Here is a 6,699-nt window from a genome sequence, read left to right on the forward strand (position 1 = left end):
AAAAATAAAAATCCAAAGCAAATAAATAAAAATAGTAGCATATATTTTGCATAGTGTGAGTTTTAACCTCTAACTCTACATCTTTTTTTACAAAGAAATTTCTTCTACAGATGCTAAATTTATGTTTAGTTATATAAACTATATAAATCATATATACACATACATGTGTGTATCAACAGTTCACTTGAATTATTAACATGGCCTAAGCAAAACTACAGACTGTTAAATAAAATTTAAAATGAAAGTCTCCTTTTTCTGGTACTAGGCATAGGAACAAAGAATGTTTAAAAATCACTAAAAAATATCCTATATGTAACTTGAGTACTGATATAACCAGTCTATGTGAGTTATTAAATTCAGAAAAATAAGTACAATCCTAAAATGAATTGGTGTTTCCTATGAAAGCACCAATTTTAGGCATTTAAGGAAATAAATATCTTAAGAAGCCTATTTCTCATCACCCGTATAGAACACAGTCCTCTGAGCCAAGTGGGGCTGTTGGAGCTCAGTGAATTCTTGGGCACTACTGAAACCCTTTACACAGGCTTGATTTCTCTCCTTCCACGCCTACCCAAGTACTGGCCTGCTCACTGATTCTGCCTCTATGGGCACGGAGAACTTACCCAGACAAACATGGCACCTGCAGAAGCCTGAACATGTTTAGGTAGAGGGTGTCTTTAACTCATCTTTCTGTTGCTGGTAATTCTGGCGTCTGTAGAAAGTGACAAGATCCACTGGGGAATATAGAAACCTGGCATTCCCAGTAGAGCATTTGACTCACTTGTTGATTTTACTTTACTCTGTCCCAGATAATAGCAATCCTGGGAACACTGTTCCCAAACATTTCTCAAAGTTCGCTTGGCACACCTACCTGAGGATGAGAAGGTTGCATCATACAGACAACTCCAAGTTTTCATATTAATCTTCACATTTAATTCGTTCAACCTATTTCTTAGTTGTTAATGTCTGTGTTTTGAGGTGGAAGACTCTTTGATCCTCCCTTGAGTTCTCTGTGACTCTGATGGTCTTCTGACAGTGCGAGGCAGTTCATGATCATGTAGAACACCTTGTTTCCAGTTAGAGTTGGTTCCATATTCCATGCCTTTGAACTACTGCTTTCAGGATTGAAATTGTGAATGAAATTTTAAAGTGAATTTAAAAGAAAATGAAAAATTGAGAGGTAGAGGCCGAGCTGGGTTTGGGAGCCTGAGGCAATGACAGGAAAATTGAACATAACAGGCCAAAGTCAAGATTGAAATGGACACTGCTCCTTGATGAGCTGAAATGTCCAGCATCATTCTTGCTGATGGATTACACATATGAATTAAGGCAGGGCTCATCAGTGGAGGAAGAAGCTCACAGCTTCTTGTGCTGAGGAAGTAGAGGATTCCCATAGTCCATCCACGTCGCACACCAGGCGTTCTGCTGTCTCCAGGAGACTAGGGACCACCTTCATTTTGATGTGGCATGCCATGCTGACAACCCATGTGCCATCTATGTGCTGCCCTTCACATATGCACAGTCCCTGGGAGTCTTTGGAGATGGTGGGAAGAAGTGACACTGCTTTTTATAGAGTCAAGAACAATTATTTGGGGCTGGAGAGGTGGCTTAGCAGTTAAGATGCTTATCTGCAAAGCCTAGGAACTCAGTTTCAAATCTCCAGATCCCATGTAAGCCAGATGCACAGTGACACAACCATACAATGTCACACATGCACATAAGGGGACACACATGTCTGGAGTTCTTTTGCAGTGGCCTCTCTCTACCTCTTTTTAGCTCCTTCGAAATAAAACTTAAAAACAACTAATTGGAGAAATGAAAACCTATTTCAGTTCTCCTGTGGATTTACTGTGTAACTTTGGGAAAGTGAACGCACTGACATGGGCCTGAGTTTTCCTGATTGTGAACAGAGAAAGAGATCTCCAGCAGTTGTAGTAATTGTGAGGTTGAAAGAAGATGCCACAAACACACAATGTCTGTCCCATTCCTTGACCAATGAAATCAAGAGACCCTTGAGTATATCACTGAAATGATGGATTTTATAAAAGCTTTCCAGAAGGCACCCAGAGGTGTGCAATAGCAGTTGAGCAGTAATAGCAATAGTAGCTGAGATGTGCAGAGGTAAGCACGGATGAGAATCTGGCTGTGTCATGGCTGTCCTCACACAGCAGCCTCTCTGACTGCTATTCCTCTTCTGTAAAATGGGACAGCAGTGCTTACTTCTCAGGTTTTTTGCAACAATTGAAGGATGTAGTGGAAAGCATGTAATTTGTGCTCAGATAGTGTTCTCTGAGTACACCTGTGAAGGATGGGATTTGTGTATTTTCTTAGCAGACAGATTCCTGGTTGGAAATCCATGCCTGACCCATGCTGGGCGCTTCAAATGAATCCCTATAAATGACAAATGTGGATGTTAACTTTGAAGACAATGATTTTATGTCACATATCAGTTACTATGCTGTCTTGTCTTTTGGGCTGAGTATAAACACTTTATTTCCCAGGGCTTTGGGAAGCTACCTCAGTGGTAGCAACACTTGCATGCAAAGCCTGTGTCATCCTGGGTTCAATTCCCAAGCCACTCATGTAAGTCAGACATTAAAAGGCTGCAACCATCTACTGCTGGTGTGCAGTAACAAAAGACACTGGTGTTTCAGACACATACACACACACGGGCAAGCAAATAAAATAAATAAAGTAAATGATTTTCCCAACATTCTTGAGTAGTCTTGGTTATTTGGATGATAACAGAGGTACGTGCCATGCACTAGGCAGTGATCCCTTCCTTCCTCTTCTGCTGGCAGCTGTTGAGAGCAGATGGTGGAGTGGAAGCAGTGGCATCCTGTACAGCATGGCATGTTGAGAACTGATGGCAGCCCAGATGACTCACTTCTGTATTTCCCTCTCCAGGAGAAGAAAATCTCTTAGTGCTTAGGAGCTGTGGCGGTGATGCCCCCCCAAGTGGAACAAAACAAGAAAGAAAAAAACAATGGATCTCATCAGTGTTCTTAGTCCCAAGGCTCTGGAAAATTCTATTTCTAGAGGACATTAAGTCTGGGTAACTAATTGCCTTTCCAGATATCTGGGGTGAAGATACAGGCTCCATGGGAGCTTGACAATCCCGGTCCAGAAGTCTGTCCATGCTGCTCTGATCTCCCCAGAAGGCACGCACATGCAGAGAGTGAGTTTCTGTTCTTGATAGAACACCCAGGTACAGGACGTCAGTGCCGCCAGCACACGCTCTGGATTTAGGAAGAGCTGTTTAGAATCCTAATCCCTGCACTGAAATTTGCAAGGGACTACATGATTTTGAACAAGTCTTGCTCTTCCCATTTATGAAGCAGGCCTCCATAGAGGCATGCAGCCTCATCTGAGATTTTGTGGGTGGGAGGATGAGGCTGGCGCTTGCCAGTGCCTATTCTATGATTTTTTTTTAAGAAAACTTTTTAAAAATTTTTTTATTTATTTATTTGAGAGCGACAGACACAGAGAGAAAGACAGATAGAGGGAGAGAGAGAATGGGCGCGCCAGGGCTTCCAGCCTCTGCAAACGAACTCCAGATGTGTGGGCCCCCTTGCGCATCTGGCTAACGTGGGACCTGGGGGACCGAGCCTTGAACCGGGGTCCTTAGGCTTCACAGGCAAGCGCTTCACTGCTAAGCCATCTCTCCAGCCCTTAAGAAAACTTTTTGAGGGCTGGAGAGGTGGCTTAGCAGTTAAGAGTTTGCCTGTAAAGCCAAAGGATCCCGGTTTGATTCTCCAGGACCCACGTAAACCAGATGCACAAGGTGGTGCATGTGTCTGGAGTTCTTTGCAGTGGCTGGAGGCTCTGGTGCACCCATTCACTCTCTCTCTCTCTCTCAAATATTAAAAATATATATTTAAAAAATAGAAACCTTTTTTAATCGACAGTTTCCGTAATTATAGACAATAAACCATGATAACTCCCTCCCTTCCCCCACTTTCTCCTTCAGAAATCCACTCATCATATCTCCTCCCCCTCTCAGACTTTTATTTTGACATTATCTCCTTTCCTTCCTATTATGAGGGGTTTTTATTTCAATTTTTTATTAACAACATCCATAATTGTAAACAATATCTCATGGTAATCCCTCCTTCCCCCCACTTTCCCCTTTGAAACTCCATTCTCCATCATATCCCCTCTCCCTCTCAATCAGTCTCTTTCTTTCTTGATGTCATGACCTTTTCCTCTTACTATCATGGTCTTGTGTTAATGTCAGGCACTGTGAGGTCATGGATATCCAGGCCATTTTGTGTCTGGAGGAGCATGTTGTAAGGAGTCCTACCCTTCCTTTGGCTCTTACATTCTTTCTGCCATCTCTTCCACAATGGACCCTGAGCCTTGAAAGGTGTAATAGAGATATTTCAGTGCTGAGCACTCCTCTGTCCTCTGTCTGACCTGCCTGGCCAACAACTCACTGGAAGATATCCCAAGCCTGGCATTGAAAATTCTCTAGTAACAATCTATGTCTCCTGAGTGTTCCATTGTCCAAAAAAGTAGGTTTCCATATAACTTATTTATATCCTCCTAGCTTTTGATTAGCCCTCCCTCTACCTTTCCTTTACTGAATCTCTTATGACTCAGCATATATACATGTAGTAAACAATTTTTCTACAACAAATCTTCATTCTTTGTAGAAACATGGATATTCTGCTAGCCAGTAAGCTCAGTGTCAGGAATCAGAACTCACTGACACTGTCCCAGCCACAGGCCAGCAGGTGTTCATCCTGCAGAAACTCAACCTCAGTGTCACAAACGAAATTTGGATCCTCCTTCTTCTGATTGTTCTCAGAAAGTTAACCCATGTCTCTCTTTCTTTCGGCTAGCTCCTGGTCATCTTGTTTGTTCAGGCCTTCACCGGATCAACAGTGATTACCAGTTGACCTTGTTCCATCTTTTTTGCCAAGCTGTGTCCCTGCAAATGACCATATCTGAATAGTTTCTCTAGTTGCTTCAGGGACACCTGTTCCAGGTATCTCTTGTGCCATGGATTATTCTTTAATTGTTCACCAGCTCCGGTGCACTCTGAAAACTTGGAAAAGTTCCTTACTGGCATGATCTGCTGGCAACTCTGTCCTATGCATGGCTTCATTCTCATAAATTAAGATGACAGCTGGAGGCTGTAACCTAACTCCACATTTCTTGGCAGTGCACATCATTTTCATATATATGTCAGGATAAATCAAAGGAAATCTAATAAAAATGTGATAGCTGTGTAGTAATTTCCTGCTTTAAAGATATACAGAAGTACATCTCCTGCTGCAGAAAGTCTTAGCTGAAGGGAGGGGTTGTTTGCACTCAATTGCACTGTATAGACAAGCCCTTAAATTGGCTGTAAGGTCTGGGAAACTAGAGCTGCAGAAAGAGGTGCTGCCCGCTGGAGTGGCCATGGGGTACCTCTGTGCCAGGAAGCCTAAGCCCAGGAGCACCTAGCCAAGGCAGAGGCCTGAAGTCTGCATCTGCAGCCCTGACACAGGGTGCGGGACCTAGGTCTATGGCCACAATTTGTGAGCATGGATGGCCCTTGGGACTTATTTTGTGTTTTAGACAAGGTCTACGCTGGTTTATAGTTACTCTGCAAACAAGGCTGGCTAAGCTGATAACCTCTTAAAGGCTGAGCAGCACAAAACTGTGATTACCTCACTCTATTCAAAGGACTTTTCCACTTTCGTTGGAGAATCTGAAAATAAGATTTGGACTATTAGAAATTTTTCAAATTGCTCTTTGGGACAAACCTCTTATAATATTTCACAATTTGAAACCTGTAGTTTAGGAACTTTCAGAATATTTTCATAGTTTAATGTCAGAGAGAATACTACTATTCATGGTTGGATCAAGGTAACTGAACACAATTTTATTGTGAGAATGTGCACATAATATACACATTTGCTGTTTTAGTGTGCAAATGAGTGTAGTCAGTACATTCACATAACTGTACAACTATAAACACATCCCTCTTGGCCCTTTTTTCTTCTTCCTGAACTAAAATTCTATCTCTATCAAGAGAGCTCCATTATCCTCTCCCCTGAGATAGACTGAAACTCTATTTTTTCATTACCAATGTGAGTCTTCTAAGATCTGCCTACTATAAATAGATTCATACAATATTTGTTTCTGTGTGACTTACATTTCAGTTAGTATAGTAGACTCAGAGTTAATCTATATTATTACATGTGCCACTATTTCCCTCTGTTTTAGACAGAATAATAAATAGCCCAGTGTATGAAGAGGCTAAATTTTGTTTGCATATTCTGATGGTTCTAAACACTGCTGTTTGTGCTTTCCACTCTTATTATTACAAGCATTGTTGCACATATGATTCATTTCTCTATGTATTACTTGTGTAAGTCTGTGTATACTTTCTGGTTATTGTGTAATTTATTGTAACAAGTATTTACACATCAAGTTTGACAAGATACAGAAAACAGAAAATTCAAATTTTGAAAAGAGCGATGAGCTATTGTCTACTTATAAATATTATGTGCTAGCACAAGTGAAAGTCACCTCCTAGGTCGCCCTTAAAACCACGAAGAAATGCACAGCTTATGAAATCTCAGATGCCATGTGGTTTTTCTTTTATATGTCCTTCATTAAAATAAATAAGTTTAACAGAAAAAAATAACTTTTATCGTATCATGAGTAGTACTTCTGATGCCAGTATATTGGCAGTTGGGGGTGAGT

The 6,699-nt window shown here is 41.3% G+C and overlaps 1 pseudogene; it reads right to left on the reverse strand.

Moving 5' to 3' along the window:
- Positions 1–4,697: 4,697 nt before the first annotated feature.
- Positions 4,698–5,210, reverse strand: LOC101599923 (annotated as a pseudogene).
- Positions 5,211–6,699: the final 1,489 nt, after the last annotated feature.

The sequence above is a fragment of the Jaculus jaculus genome, chromosome 6, assembly GCF_020740685.1.
Source record: "Jaculus jaculus isolate mJacJac1 chromosome 6, mJacJac1.mat.Y.cur, whole genome shotgun sequence".
Lineage (NCBI taxonomy): Eukaryota > Metazoa > Chordata > Mammalia > Rodentia > Dipodidae > Jaculus > Jaculus jaculus.